This window comes from Macaca thibetana, chromosome 17 (assembly GCF_024542745.1).
Source record: "Macaca thibetana thibetana isolate TM-01 chromosome 17, ASM2454274v1, whole genome shotgun sequence".
NCBI classification, from domain to species: domain Eukaryota; kingdom Metazoa; phylum Chordata; class Mammalia; order Primates; family Cercopithecidae; genus Macaca; species Macaca thibetana.
Window position 1 is genome coordinate 72,436,371 of NC_065594.1, and position 14,395 is coordinate 72,450,765.

At 33.8% G+C, this 14,395-nt stretch overlaps 1 protein-coding gene and 2 long non-coding RNA genes across 4 annotated transcripts in view; 2 read left to right on the forward strand and 1 right to left on the reverse strand.

Annotated features, from left to right (window-relative positions):
- GPC5 (glypican 5) overlaps nucleotides 1-14,395 on the forward strand; it is a 1,466,403-nt gene that overhangs the window by 1,133,450 nt on the left and 318,558 nt on the right. The window lies entirely within an intron of this gene.
- Nucleotides 1-14,395, forward strand: part of LOC126940792 (uncharacterized) — a 288,273-nt gene that overhangs the window by 195,846 nt on the left and 78,032 nt on the right. The gene's annotated exons all lie outside the window — the stretch shown is intronic.
- Nucleotides 148-14,395, reverse strand: part of LOC126940793 (uncharacterized) — a 33,430-nt gene continuing 19,182 nt past the window's right edge. Inside the window, exons 2-4 of the long non-coding RNA XR_007720920.1 lie at nucleotides 12,634-12,728; nucleotides 8,138-8,261; nucleotides 148-407 (exon numbers count right to left, since the gene is read on the reverse strand). This is a non-coding gene — a long non-coding RNA (uncharacterized LOC126940793). The remainder of the gene's footprint in view (nucleotides 408-8,137; nucleotides 8,262-12,633; nucleotides 12,729-14,395) is intronic.

A 14,395-nucleotide genomic window follows, 5' to 3' on the forward strand; every position in this document is an offset into this window, starting at 1 on the left:
TTAAATTAGTTTTTAAAAAAGACATCAAAGGACATGGAAATCAACCAACCACATTTTAACAAAAGCTTTTGTATCGTAGCATCAATACTTACTCATTATAGTCAACAAATTAATTATTTCATTTGAATTAATATTTTACAAGGCAGCTGTGTCAATTACATCACATTAGTCATTTTCCATGCATATAAAAGTAATGTTTAGATTATACTATAGTCAATTAAGTGTGCAATACCATTATGTCTAATAAAATGTGTATGTATCTTAATTTTAAAAGTAATTTATTGTTAAAAATTGCTAACAATCATCTGAGCTTTCAGCGAGTTGTAATCTTCTTGATGGTGGAGGGTCTTGCCTCAATGTTGATAGCTGCCTACTGATCAGAGTGGTGGTTGATCAGAGTGGGGTTGCTGTAACAATTTATTAAAAGGAGACAATGATAAAGTTTGCCACATCAATTGATGCTTCTTTTCATGAAAGATTTCTCTGTAGCATGCAATGCTGTTTGCTAGCATTTTTCCCATGGTGGAATTTCTTTCAAAATTTTGAATCCTTTCAAACCACATCTCTGCTAAGTTTATGGAATATTCTAAATCATTTGTTGTCATTTCAGCAATGTTCACAGCCTCTTCACCAGGATTGATTTCATCTCAAGAAACCACTTCCTTTGTTCATCTCTAGATTACTTATAATACCTAACACAAGGTAAATGCTATGTAAGCAGTTGTTACCCTGCATTATATAGGGAGTAATGGTCAGGAAAAAATGTCTGTGTTCAGTACAGACATAATATTTTTCCAACTATTTTCAGTATATGGTTGGTTGAATCCACGGATGCTTAACCCATGGATACAAAAGGCCAACTGCTATTTATGCCATCATATTTCTATGTATAATCAAAAGAATGAGAAGTTTGTTATTTATATTTCTAAAGTCACATTAAACTTCTATCTGTTCTCCTAGACCTGTGGTGAGGCCAACTCCTAAAGTCCTTTCATTGAGAGCATATCAGAAAAGCAAGACAGAAAGTGGTATATTGATTATTGTAGTTGGATTATCCATTCACTTGGAGCTACAAATAGTTATTGCTTATATTTGTTTTAGGCTCCTCAGAAACAGCTTTTAGGTAGACATATTAATAGTCACATCATTTTTAAATATGAAGGTTTGCAAGCTAAATACAAGGTCCAGAAGTAAATTTACGCAAGAATGAATTCAACACAAGATACGGAGATGTATAGGGATGAATAACATTGAAAACCTTTTAAAGCCCCTCTTTATTTCAGTTAATGACCAATGCTTGGGTTTCTAAGTGTATTGAAAAATAAAGAAAGGTTGAGTGGGGCTTATGAACTAAGAAAAACAAGTTCATGCATTCAGTTTTGTGCCATCTTAAATGCAAATGATTATGAAAGCAGCTATGACTGAAAGGCCATACCATTACATGACATATTGCTGTGATTGATTCTGCACAGTCTCAGTAGCCCTCCCATTGATTTTCCTCAATCATCTCACAGTGGATGATTTCTGTTTGGTCTACTACTCACTAATTATTTATGAAATTCTGCTTTTATTGCTACCATTTGTTTAATGGAATCTACACAGTGGAGAGATTTTGCTCTGTTTATCATAGTACTCTGAATTGTAAGTAATGGATTCAGAGAAGAAAAATGTCACATGTTTTCAAGTGAGCATATGAACTGCCTCATTTGAAGATACCATTTAATACAGTGAAAACTGGGAGAATCAGAATGAATCAGAAGTAGATAGATTCAAGTGTGTGTGTGTATGTGTGTGTGTGTGTTAGAAACAATAATCACATAAGCTTAGAAGATACTGTGGATGACAGTAAGAAGTGTATGAGAAGAAGAAACTGTAGCATAAATATAAGGCAAAAAGTTAAATGTTTCTAATATGTCTACCTGGTTGAAATCATAAGGCAGATTCCTCCTAGTATACTTAATTATATTTCTAAAGGGACTACTGCAAAAGATAAGGGCAGTTTGTGTCAGAGCAGACAGTCGTTTGATGCAGTCTTTTCTCTTCTTCCAAAATAACTACCAAAGGAAAAGTGGAGGGAGTTTACTTCTGGCACTAGCTGATGGTGATCTTACCCATGAGAGCTAATCCTGCTGGAAATTTGCTCTGATCCCAATATTGACAGCTGTATACTCCTCTGTATTAAAACTCTTCCTTATCAACCCCTTTCTTAGTCACAATCTTTACGGTTCTTTCCAGTGTTAAGCATTGAATGTCTCTTTACCACCTCGATGCTCTCAGTTATCATCTCAATTTCTATAATAGAATCTCCAACTTCTCACTGTTCACTACCCCTTGATTACATAAACATGCTCAAGTGTCTCCTGTCTTAAATGTTACTGCAGAACACGGAAAACCTTCCTTGACTTCATGCTCCCCATTATATAATATTCATTCATTTGTTCTTTTATTCAACAAACTTTGTTTTGCAAACCTATTGTGGTTCAGGTATTGTTCCACAGTATGGAATTATAGACATATAGAACAATAAGCATGCAAAGATGCAAGAAAATGGAAGGTAATTAAGAGCAATAAGAAAAATAAAAAATATGATAAATGTTGATAGGCCAATTGGGTCATCAGTGAATGAGAATTAATGCTAAAAAAAATTGTGCTGTCATAACCTGGGGTCAGAGTGCCCCTGCACTCACTAGCTCCATAGATAGTGTCACGATCCCCGACTCCAAAAGGAGTTTTGACATATTTGAAAAACAGAAATAAGTTCAGTGTGGGTGAAAGATGTGTGTAATGGGGTACATGAGAAAAGTCAGACAGGAGAGTAGGAGCCAGATCGCACAGGACCTTGTAAGGGAGGACCTTGTAGGGTATGGAATGTTACTTTTATGTAAAGTCTAAGTGGGAAGACATAGAAGGATTTTAAAGAGGAAATCAGATGACTTAATTAGACCTTTTAGCCATGACTTTGGATGTTTTAGGGGGATACCAAGGAAAGAATAGAAACAGGAAAACCAATTAGAAGACTTCAGAGGTTTTAGGAGACTAGAGATAATATTTATATTATTTTTATTATTAAAATAACTATAAACAAGTGAAAGATTTGAAATGTGTTTTGGATTTAAAATTATCAAGACATCTTGAAGAGCTAGGTATTAAATATAATGGAAATCTAGGAAGTAAGTATAACTTTAAGCTGTTAGTTTGAGTAACTGGGTACATATTAATAATTGTGCTTGTGGCTGAGATGCAAAAGTACAGATGAGGAACAAGTATAAGAAAGAACCAAGAGATATGTTCACGCTGGCTAAGTTTAAGGCAATTAGATATATAGTTCTGGAATTTGAGTGAGTGGTCAGGGCTGGACTTACAAATTCACAGTAAATATTTAAACCTAAAGATCCCAAAATATATGAGATTCTGTAGATTAAAAAAAAAGAAAAACATCAACAGGTAAAGAGAGCCCAAAGCAGAGCTCTGGGACCTACCCGTATGTATACGTCCAACAGAGGGGGAAAAGGCAGGCAGTGTGAGAAAAATTTAGAAGTGGTATCAGAGAAGAGCAGAGGATGGTTAATAGTCAAAACTGCCAATCATGTTGGATGCTGCTAAGAGGACAAGTAAAATAGAGTGTAAGGTGTGGCTGTTGCATTTGGAAAAATGAAGATCACTGATGAGTTTGAGAAGAGTAAAATCACTGCAGTAATGGATAGGTAATGTCAGGTGGAGTGAGTACAAGAAAACAGAGGGAAGAAGGAGGTGGAGATGGTTATTACAGCTCTTTTATTAAAATTGCTGTGAAGAAAACAGCTTAGTTTATAAAGCTGCTATCTCAATATCATTATTTTCGATAGAACTTACTGTAACCACTTCCACTAAGACACTTTCGAACGGCCTTTAAATGCATTACTTTCATGAGCTTAAATACTAAATTGTTCTTAACTTTGATTCATTAGGTTTAGTTTAGTTTCTATAACATAGAGAAAACTACTAATTTCAAGCTATAAATAGATAAGAAAATTCTGGTTTAAAGAAAATATTTAAGTGTGACTTAGTTGTGATATAAAAGCTCTTTTCCCCTGAATTTAACGAAAATGGTTAAACTATCATTAGGTAGTTAACCACTGCTAGTTCAATGTTGATTCATTGAATAATAATTTTGAGTATAAAAATTGAATTTTTATTCCTTGCCACTGTAATGTGAAACTTAGGAAAAAAATGAGTTAATTTGAAATATCTGTCTATTCCAAAAATGCTAACCACTAGAGAATTGAAACCTAAAATGATATCCAATAAAGGCAGTCTCTGTGCTCAGTAATGCCAATTTTGAGCTTCTGCAAAAACTGTAAAATATCATACATTTTAGTATGGGAATGCTGTACTAAATCTGCCACCTGTTATTTCTATTTCTGATTGTCTTAATTTTTCCAGGAATTATTAACATTTGGCTGCATTTTTATAAACTTTCAGAAAGAGACTTTTGGCCATGCAGGTCCTTTTGACTAATGTAAGTCATGCCAATCAGAATAAAAATTGGCTTAGCTTACAGAGTTCCTTTATGAAAGGAGCCTTGTATAACCCTATGATAAGTCAATTTTTATGACATGCCTTCCAGAATTTTAACTACAGAGTTGTCTTTTTTTATTATGGAATACAATTTATAGTAATGTCTAGTATCTCTGTCTCTAAATGATAAGGTACGTATTGAAATTAAGCATTTCAGGACCTATCAAAATTTAAGTGATTTATATCAATACTTTATTTCTTGATGAAGTGATATATTAAAATCTTAAATTAACTCACTGTCTTCGATAAATGCTTAATAGATGTTCTAAGGAAAGGAACTTTTGGACTGTAACATGAATTTTAAATTTAATTTAATAAGGTAAATGTATGTGTTAAGTATTCTTTAAGCAGAAGCAGTTTAAAAATTGAGTTCTATTTTAGTACTGCTTTAAATATGTCATTAAAATAATTCTTTCTTAATAGGGTACCCATATTTTATAAAATTTTTATAAAATAGGGTTAGGCTATTTTCTTGAAAGAAATAGGCACTTACAATGATCATAAAGCTTGCAACTTATGCCTTTTGTAGGATAAGAACTGTGAAAATCTAATGAAGCAAATTTTAGCTTAAGTGGGATGTACTGAATTATTACTGCACCAGTGTCAATCCATTTTACATTGGAGAAAAAAGATAATTATTATCTGCCAATTATATTTGCATGTTCTCTTTAAGGTAGAATATTTAAGACTGAATCTTGCTTTTTAGAATACTTCATTAAAAAAAGAGTTCAAAATATTGGGTTGTTAATTGAAAATATATATAATGCAAATTAGGATGTTTTAACAAATAGTTAAAATTTTGCCTTCCTGCCCAATATTTTAAAATTCTCAGTGCAAGGGGCCTTAAATCAACAATTTACACGGATTCAATATGGCAATTAGGATGAGTCTTAAAGACTGAATCTATGAAAATAAAACAGCTTTCACCCTAAGATTTATTGAAGATTTTACACTGTACAAAACAAGCAAATGAACTCCAATACCAATGTACGCAAAAAAAAAAAAAAAAAAAAAAAAAAAATCTGATGGAATATTATTTAAGGTCTTATAATAAACATATTATTTTTACATATCAAATCTCAAATAATTGAATTAATGATCAAATCAGCAACAAATATAATGACATAAGCTACAAAAATACGTTAAAGAATAGTAACTGTCTCTAGGTGGCTTAATATAATACAGTAATGTAACCAACTGGTAAGTAACCTGCTGTTTAGCTGCTCTGCCCACTCCAACCACCATAATTCTGATCACAGGTCTCAGCTGGACTTACCTAATTTAAATATTCTTCCTAACATATAAGAAAACACTTTTAACTTAGAATTTTATAAGTACAACAAAAATATTAAGAAAAATTATCACACCATAGAACTAGTCATATTAAGCACTAAAATCAATAACACATTATAAATATAGCTGGATATGATGGCTCTTGCCTGTAATCACAGCAGTTTGGGAGGCCAAGGTGGGAGGATCAGTTGAGCTCATGAGTTCAAGACCAACTTGGGCAACATGGCAGAACCCTGTCTCTACAATACATTTAAAAAATTAACCTAGCATGGTGCGCACCTGTAGTCCCAGCTGCTCTGGGGGCTGAGGCAGGAGGATCACTTGAGCCCAGTAGGTAGTTGCAGTGAGCTCTGATTGTGCCACTGCACCCCAGCCTGGGCGGCAGAGCAAAACCCTGTCTCAAAACCAAAAACCAGAACAAAACAACAAAATAATAATGTGCAGCATTGTCCTAAGTATCATATCAAATTTCTCATTACTAGAGAATTTATAGAACACTTGCAGATTTTAGACAGGGAGGTGAGCTATTATATAATAAAACACATAATGAAATCTTAGGAGCTTCCATGTTAAAAAGCGCTACTTTTTTCCTCATGCATTAGTTCAATTTAGGGCATATGGATTAGTGTCAGGATGGAGGGAAGGGCTCAGCTCTGCATTTATTCAAGGACACATCTAGTGCCACTTCCATCCACCCACTAAGGCCTCAGAGTTCCCCACTGTATTTTGTCAGTGCAGCCAGTGGAGGCAAAAAAAAAAAAAAGAGAGAACATGAAGAATGGCATTGAAGTTTTTTGTTTTGTTTTTATTTTTGTTTTCCCATGTCTGAAATTAGAATACATACTTACAGCCAATCATATGGGTTACAACTTACCCCTGTGGCCTCAGACAAGTACACAGAAGCCTGGGAAATGCAGTCTGGTTGTGTACCGAAGAGGAAAAGGGTTTGATAGGTCCCGGGTATTATCTCTAATATTCAAGGTTTCCAATTTAAGTAAAACATTTGGGTTGAGTTCTTTATTTTTCATATGTCAACACCATTTTCACACCCTCACGTGTGAATAAATGCCTTCCACTGTACTTTCTTAAGAACTCACATTTGTGCACATTTCTGTATGTCTCTCCTACTGCTAACTTATTTCAGGTTCTTACTCTTTCAAACTGAGATTGATGAATCATTACATAAATGATGATCTTCCTCTGAATGCTTTCCAGGGATCTCCATATACATTCCCAAGTGATCTTTTGAAAAGCACATATGATCCCATCACTTTCTGCTTAAATCCTTCAATAGTTACCTCCCTTTATAGCAAAAGCCCAGATACTGAGCAGGTAATATAAAGACCCAAATCCTTAGCACAATATGACAGAAATTGAAGTTTCTAATATCAAGGCTTTCATTGTGATTGTAGAATCTTTCTCGTTTTACCACATCTTAGATGTTGAAACTTGGCAGATTTTCCTGAAGCCAAAGCCTATGCTCTTTTTCTACTCTGACAGGTGATAACTTCATGTGAGTCATCCATAATCTCATTGATCTCAAGGAATCATACCCATGTAATAAAATATTATTATTAGGTAAGAATAGTGTTACAACAGATTTTTGGCTACCTAAAACTGAATATTACATGCTTGGATATTGAATAGATCACTAGTGTTAGGATACACTACTTTTACTGGATTGCTACATGAATATATATATTTAAAATACATTGAGAGAAGTATGAAAAAACATATATTTTATTACATGCAATCCAGTAAAAATAATACACTGTATATACATATTTCTGTATATGTATATTCACGTAAAGAGGCATGTTTATACAGATACATATGTATACATATGCATCTTTTTATATATAAAGATACATATAGTATGTGTCTGTATAAACAGATTAAATCTTGTGATCACCTTCATCAGATCTTGCCAGAAATGAGTGCCCCACACCACATGCTCTGCCTTGCTTCAGTTCAAAAACCATTCCTCAAACTCATTGTTCCTATTCCAGGTTATGCTAGGATTCCATTGCCTCTGTTGACAACGAAGACTGATATTCTGTGAGTACTGATCTCCACTGTCAGTGATCAGGGACGGTGCTGTCTCTCTGGTTTCCTGAGGGAAGGATACACTACCACTTTTATATTATGTTTTGTCATGAATTATGTTGTCCTAAGGGTAGGAGTAATATGGTTATCATTTCACACAGTCCAACTGAGATCAGTTTGACATTTTTCATTTAAAAGTAATCAAATTTGGACATCGGATAGTAGAGTGTCATTAAGTTACCTGTTAACTCTTGCACCTCCCCAGATGCACTTTAGAGAATTTTATATGGTTGCTTCTTTTTCTCACCCTGGGGCTGCTTCTAATTAAAGGCAGGAGGCTCATCCCCTATATCCATATCTCCAGCCTGCAAATAAAAATTCAACACTGACTTCCAAAGAAAGAGGAAGTTTCTATTGCTCAGTTTCTTAAGTCCCCATTTAATTCCTCAGAAGTGACACAAATGACAATTTCTTTTAGGGAAAACTCCTATCCACGGGCTGTAGTTTAGCTCTTCAACCTCAGTAAGACAATCATACACATGATAACTCAAACATTCATTAATTCAATATATATATTATATGCCAACTTTGAACTAGACATTGATGATTATTAAAATTGTGAAAACAAACTATCTGATCTCATTGAACTTATTTTCTAGGAGGAGTAGATGATAAATAAAAATATTTCATGTAATAGATTTGGATGAAAGACAAAAGATGATGTAAGTGGCTTATAACTGAGGGAACACTCAAAATAGTATAATATCCGAATGTGGGTTACTAAATCCCAAAGAAATATAAAACGCTATATGTGACACCAAATAGGATTGCTGCAAGCTGGCACCAGTTCTTTTTATCACTTATCAGAGGATCCCCAAAAAGACTGAAGTCTAATCTCTTTCCTTTTCATTTTATAATCTCTAAATCTGGCTTATTCAGGGATTTGTAAAATTATGGTAATACAGCATGAACTATATGAAGACTTAGTTATTTTCACTGCGGTTTCAGGTCCAAACCTCTCCATTGTTTATTCATATTTTCAAGAGTGGTTACTTAACATTCTTATTTCATTTTCCTTTAGGTCCCAATACGCTAATTTATTTGTAAAACACAACATCTTTTGCAAAATGAAAGAATATATAACAAACAGAGTCATAAACAATCAAAACAATGTGGGTTTAGGTAGATCCTTAGTGGCAGTTTTATTAAGCTGACTTTTTTTTTAAACTATATTAATTTGGCAAGTGCTAACATAATCCTTTCTATATGACAGTCTCATTTTATGACAAATTACAGAATAATTATTACTGCTTTATGGAAAAAACATTCTTCCATATAAATGCAGTTTTAAAAAGCTGGTTCATTTCTTGATATTTATTATATCATAGGAATTTATTTCAAATAGTATTACAGAATCCAATGGGAAAAAGAATTTAATATGCAAATATTTACCTTAAAAGTACTTTTTAAATAAAATATGTATGATAAAAATACATGTAAAAATTTAGAGTTAACTTCCACCTTTATTTTATCTTGCTACATGTTCTCATACTATAGGTTTTGTAAGTTCATCTGGGTTTTCTTTGAGCTAGCAAAGCCTATCTTGATAAACTGTGAAATGTCTCTTCATTTCTTTACTTTTTTCCTAAATCTTCTATTTCTTTCTTCATTAACATTACCATCAGAACATTTCTTTGCATTGAATTATTTATAATGTGAATATTCATTTCCTTGTATTATTATTCTATATTATACTGAAACCAGCATAATATAGCTTTGAGTATTAAATATAAGTATGTTTTTTACGTAAGAGTGAGTTTTAGTACCTAAAACAGGTATCTCATCAGTCCCACGTCTTGGTTTAACATATGCTCAGCAGAAACTCAAGCCCCATAATATTAAATAGAGGGTAAGTGTATGTTTGAAAAGATCTCATTAGTAGGTTTTCATCAGAAAAAAATATATCCTGGTATGAAAGTCATTGCTTTGTGAGAGCAAAAGGACCAGACAGAGGAAAGTAAGATTAATGGGAATTCATGATGGGGGGGTCAACTTTTTTATTTCCTTCCTTTTTATTATAGGAACCCCATCTTTTTCAGGGTACTTGGTATTTAAGATTTGAACTGCTTATGTTGTTAATAAAACTTTCACACAAGTTAGATTTGCAATTCATAAACCTAACTAAAGATGTGAATTTTCTTCATAGCAAAGCCTTTTCCTCCAATACTACTTGGGCACTGATACTAAATGACAGAAACAGACCCGGTGAGGTGGCTCATGCCTTTAATCCCAGCACTTTGGGAAGCTTCAGTGAGAAGATCACTTGAGCCCATTAGATCAAGACCAGCCTGGGCAATATGGTGAGATCTTGTCTGTACAAAAAGTTTAAAAAAAAGTAGCTGAGCAGGGTGGCACCCTGTTGTCCCAGCTATTTGAAAGGCTGAGATAAGAGGATCGCTTGAGCCTGAGGAAAAGGTTGCAGTGAATGTGCCACTGCACTGCAGCCTGGGCAACACAGTGCAACTCTGTCTCCAATAAATAAATGACAGAAATCAGGCTTCCTTGAAATATAGTTTTGTCCTATACAACTTTTTTCCTTTCTCAAGGCCTTTCACCTTGGAAGACTATACTTCTGCACCAAGCAGGAACAGCGACAAAAAAATTTGAGCAAAGGAGGATGATGGCATGTAATCACTTATTTTATATGTGTTCTGTCTCAAAACAGTAACTTCCTAGACAGTATTTTTCAGACATAACATTCCACATGTATTTCACAGCATTTAATGGAAGGCAGAATCATTACCAGATTTTTTAGGTAGAAAATGTAATTTTTAGTACGGTGGGAAAATTCCCTAGACCTTTCCTGCAAAATATTAATTCAAGTAGCTTTTAGTGAGTGTTTCATGTATGGAAAAATATAAGATCGTGTGATATAGTCTCTGTACTCAAAAAGCTTACAAGTAGTAGAGGAAACAAAATATGAATTAGGCAGTAAAATGAAATGGTATAGAATTAAATGTTTAAAAGGATTATATATTAAGATATAAAGAAAATCATGAATGGTACAAAATATAATAAAATGTGAAAACATATAGTACAAGAAATAATAGCTAGAGGAGGATAGGCGAGGAGAGACAAACACATCCAAAGGTTTAAGGAAGAAAGCCGTATTCGTTTTCAGTTGTACTTCCAAAGATACCTATGCAACCATTTCCTTGATCTTCTAATCTTTCCCTGATCTAGATTGACTCTTTCTGTGCCCGATTCTGGCCCACAGAGTCAAAAGAGATAATAGAGTTCTAGTCAAAATTCATTAAATTGCAAAGAACAGGAGCCCATTTAAATTAGGTTAGTTTCAAAGGGTTACTTTGAATAGTTCTGGGAAATGTCAGACTTCCATAGTCAGGAATGTGGCTGGGCTTCACGGGGTAAGCCATGAAGACCTATGGTGCTGTGGCTTCTCTCTCTGTTGTTTCTTCTCTGAGTCCATATATTTTTCGTGTCTGCTTCATTCTACTCTTTGTTCATTAACCTTTCTCTTCTGTGCATGCACATGCTACCAAAACACCAAGGGTTCCACCCAGATCTTGCTGCTTGCTGCGCAGAAAGGCAATCACGAGACAGCAACTATTGCCAGGGAAGAGGCTTTCATCAGGCGCTGCAGCACAGGAGACTGGAGCTCAGCCTCAAATCCATCTCCCTGACTGACTAAAACTAGGGGTTTATATAGTGGGAAAGAAATGAAAACAGGAATTAGGGAGGGGTCCAGAAGCCATTGCGGTGAATGAGGGTTCTGGCATCTCATTGGAGGCAGTGATTTGGTGAGTTTTTGTTCTTTGACACTTTTTGAGAGGCCTGGGAGTAAGTTCTTGAGGAAGGAACTCAAATAAAACGAATGCAAATTTTAAGCTTTAAGACTAGAATAGTCCATTTCTTTGTTTATTTAAAAAAATGTCTATGGGACTATTTGGTTGGTTTCACGTGATCCTCTTTGCCAATAACTTACTTTGCACACAGCTTTTATTTGCCATTGAAATTTCATACTGAAACTTCTTTCAAACTGAAATTTCCCTTGCACTTGTATATTAGAAATGGAAACAACAAGGCATGGAGGTTGGAATTAATATAGCAAGTTTGAGGACAATATAAAAACTCACCTCAATGGAATAGTGTGATCATTGATAATCATGATTATCTTATTCAAAATATGTATTAAATTAAGATGCAAGCATGAAAAACTGTAAAAATTAGACAAGGAACAGATATAAGTGAATTTTCAGGATTTTTTTTCATGTAACATTAGCTTACCAAAATATTAATACTTATATGAGAAATGGATGAGTATTACAATGTATTTGGGTGTCTTTTACTAAAAAATGTTCAAGTTTATTTAATGTGCATCACCTCCGAGCCTTTCGTACACCAATATGTGGTACTGTTTTTCATGGCAGATGGTAAAATGCAGCATTTTAAAAAACATTTGACTATAGTTCCCAACTATCTATGTCAGATACATTTCCAATAGTAGTGTTCAGTTAATAGTTTTAATGAATACTGAATACATACACAGATACGTAAAAATATGAATGAAAGATGTATACCAATAAAAAGTTGAAGATGCCAATGTTAATTTCACTGCTAACAAAAGGAAAATAGATTTGAACAAGGTGCTATTTTAATTAAATTAGCATACTTTTTGTTACAAAGATCGGAATATTCAGAGATAGGCCCTCTCACCTCTGCTGGATTGGAAAGCAGTCTGGTAATTTATACAGATGGCACTGAGAAAATGTAAACCATTAGATTCCATCATCCCACTCTAGCTGTTCAACCTGAAGGAAAAACAAAACGAAAAGAAAGTTTATGAGCAAAGATTTTCATTTTGGCATTGTTTATAATGACAAAGATCTGAAGCAAGTGTTCTCACGTAGGGAAATTATTAAATTATGGCATATCTACAAATATAGCCTTGAGTAACCATGAATATCATGGTTTTGGGAGACTGATGATCTGAACAAAGTCTTTTGGTATACATTTAATTTAAAAAGTCCATAAAATTGTATATGTATTAAATATCGTAATTTTGTATACATTAATGATAGAAAAAAAGAGTCAAATACATCAAATTTTAATCATTTTCGTTATGCAGGTTTATTAGTGTGTATGTCTGTCCAATTCTTGGTAAGTTTTGAGCTCTTGGCATTTTTCAAATCTCCTGCTTTGTTCATATTTATCAAAGAAAATATGTAACGAGGTATGTTGCAGTTGTTAGCTCTGAAAAGGTTCATATCTCCTTGTTTTTGGCTTACAATTAAGGGGTGTTCCAAGAACTGTTACCACATTTAAAATTCCATGTCTAAAGCAGTATGAAGAGAAGGTATTCATTTACATTATGTTTTAGCAACTCGTGAACAATCTTTTAAATGTAAATAGCTGAATGCATATTTCAAAGTTAAATATTAAAGCATTTTTCAAGTGCAGATTTACAGTAGTGTAGTTGCTATAAGCATCTGTGAAAGAAAATTTATCATGTCAGAAAATAATTGAAATTGTGACTGAAAGGTTCCTAAGAACAACCTTTTTATCTGTGGCTTAAATAAATACTTTGCATTTCAAAGGCAACTCTAACTGTACCATATAGCTCAAGTGATCAGTAAAAGTAGACAACTGACTTCTTCAAGGAGTTTTAATTTTTATGTGATTTGATCAACTCACAGACTATAAATTCTACTGTCAGAGCTAAACATATGCATAGGCTTATCTGAATTCTTGTATTCCAGGCATCGAGTAAAATATGTTCATGTCACTAGCTTCTTTCAAGTAGTGTTTATCATCATCTCCCTGATTGCCTAATATAAGTTTACAACCAGTCTCCTAGGTGTACTAGTACATTACAGCTCTCCCACAGATCTCATAAACAGCGACATCTTCGGTAATGAATGTCAAAATCCTGCCAGCCTAAGAGTATATTATCCATCTCCATGTCTCATTGCTGACATACCAAGTGAGAAGCTCATTCCAAACTCCTTAGTCAAACAAACCTTAAGATACAAAGTTGACACTAGTTGCATGAGGAAGGCGTTTTATAAATCCAATCAATTATAAAGACACTGAAAAAATGTCTCATCTTAATAGCATCACTGTATTTGTCTTTTTAATTTTTTTCTTAATTTGTCTCCTATTATGGAAATTTTTGAGAGGATAGGATTTTAAGGCTAGAAGGAATCTTAAAGATGCTGGTCTGAACAATTAATTTTTCATGTTAAGCTTAAAGAAGAATGAGGTTAATATATTTCTTTAAAATTACACTGGAAACTGGTGGTCTATTCAGAACTACAACTAAACTATTTTGATTCCCTGTCTGATGCTAATTTCATTAGACCAGGCTAACTCACCAAATAACTTGAAATTTTCCAAACTTGTCTGGTTAGAGTAACCACATTTTGCATATGTAAAAATGGATTATCTATTCCTCATCCTCTACTTCCATTCCCTCTCC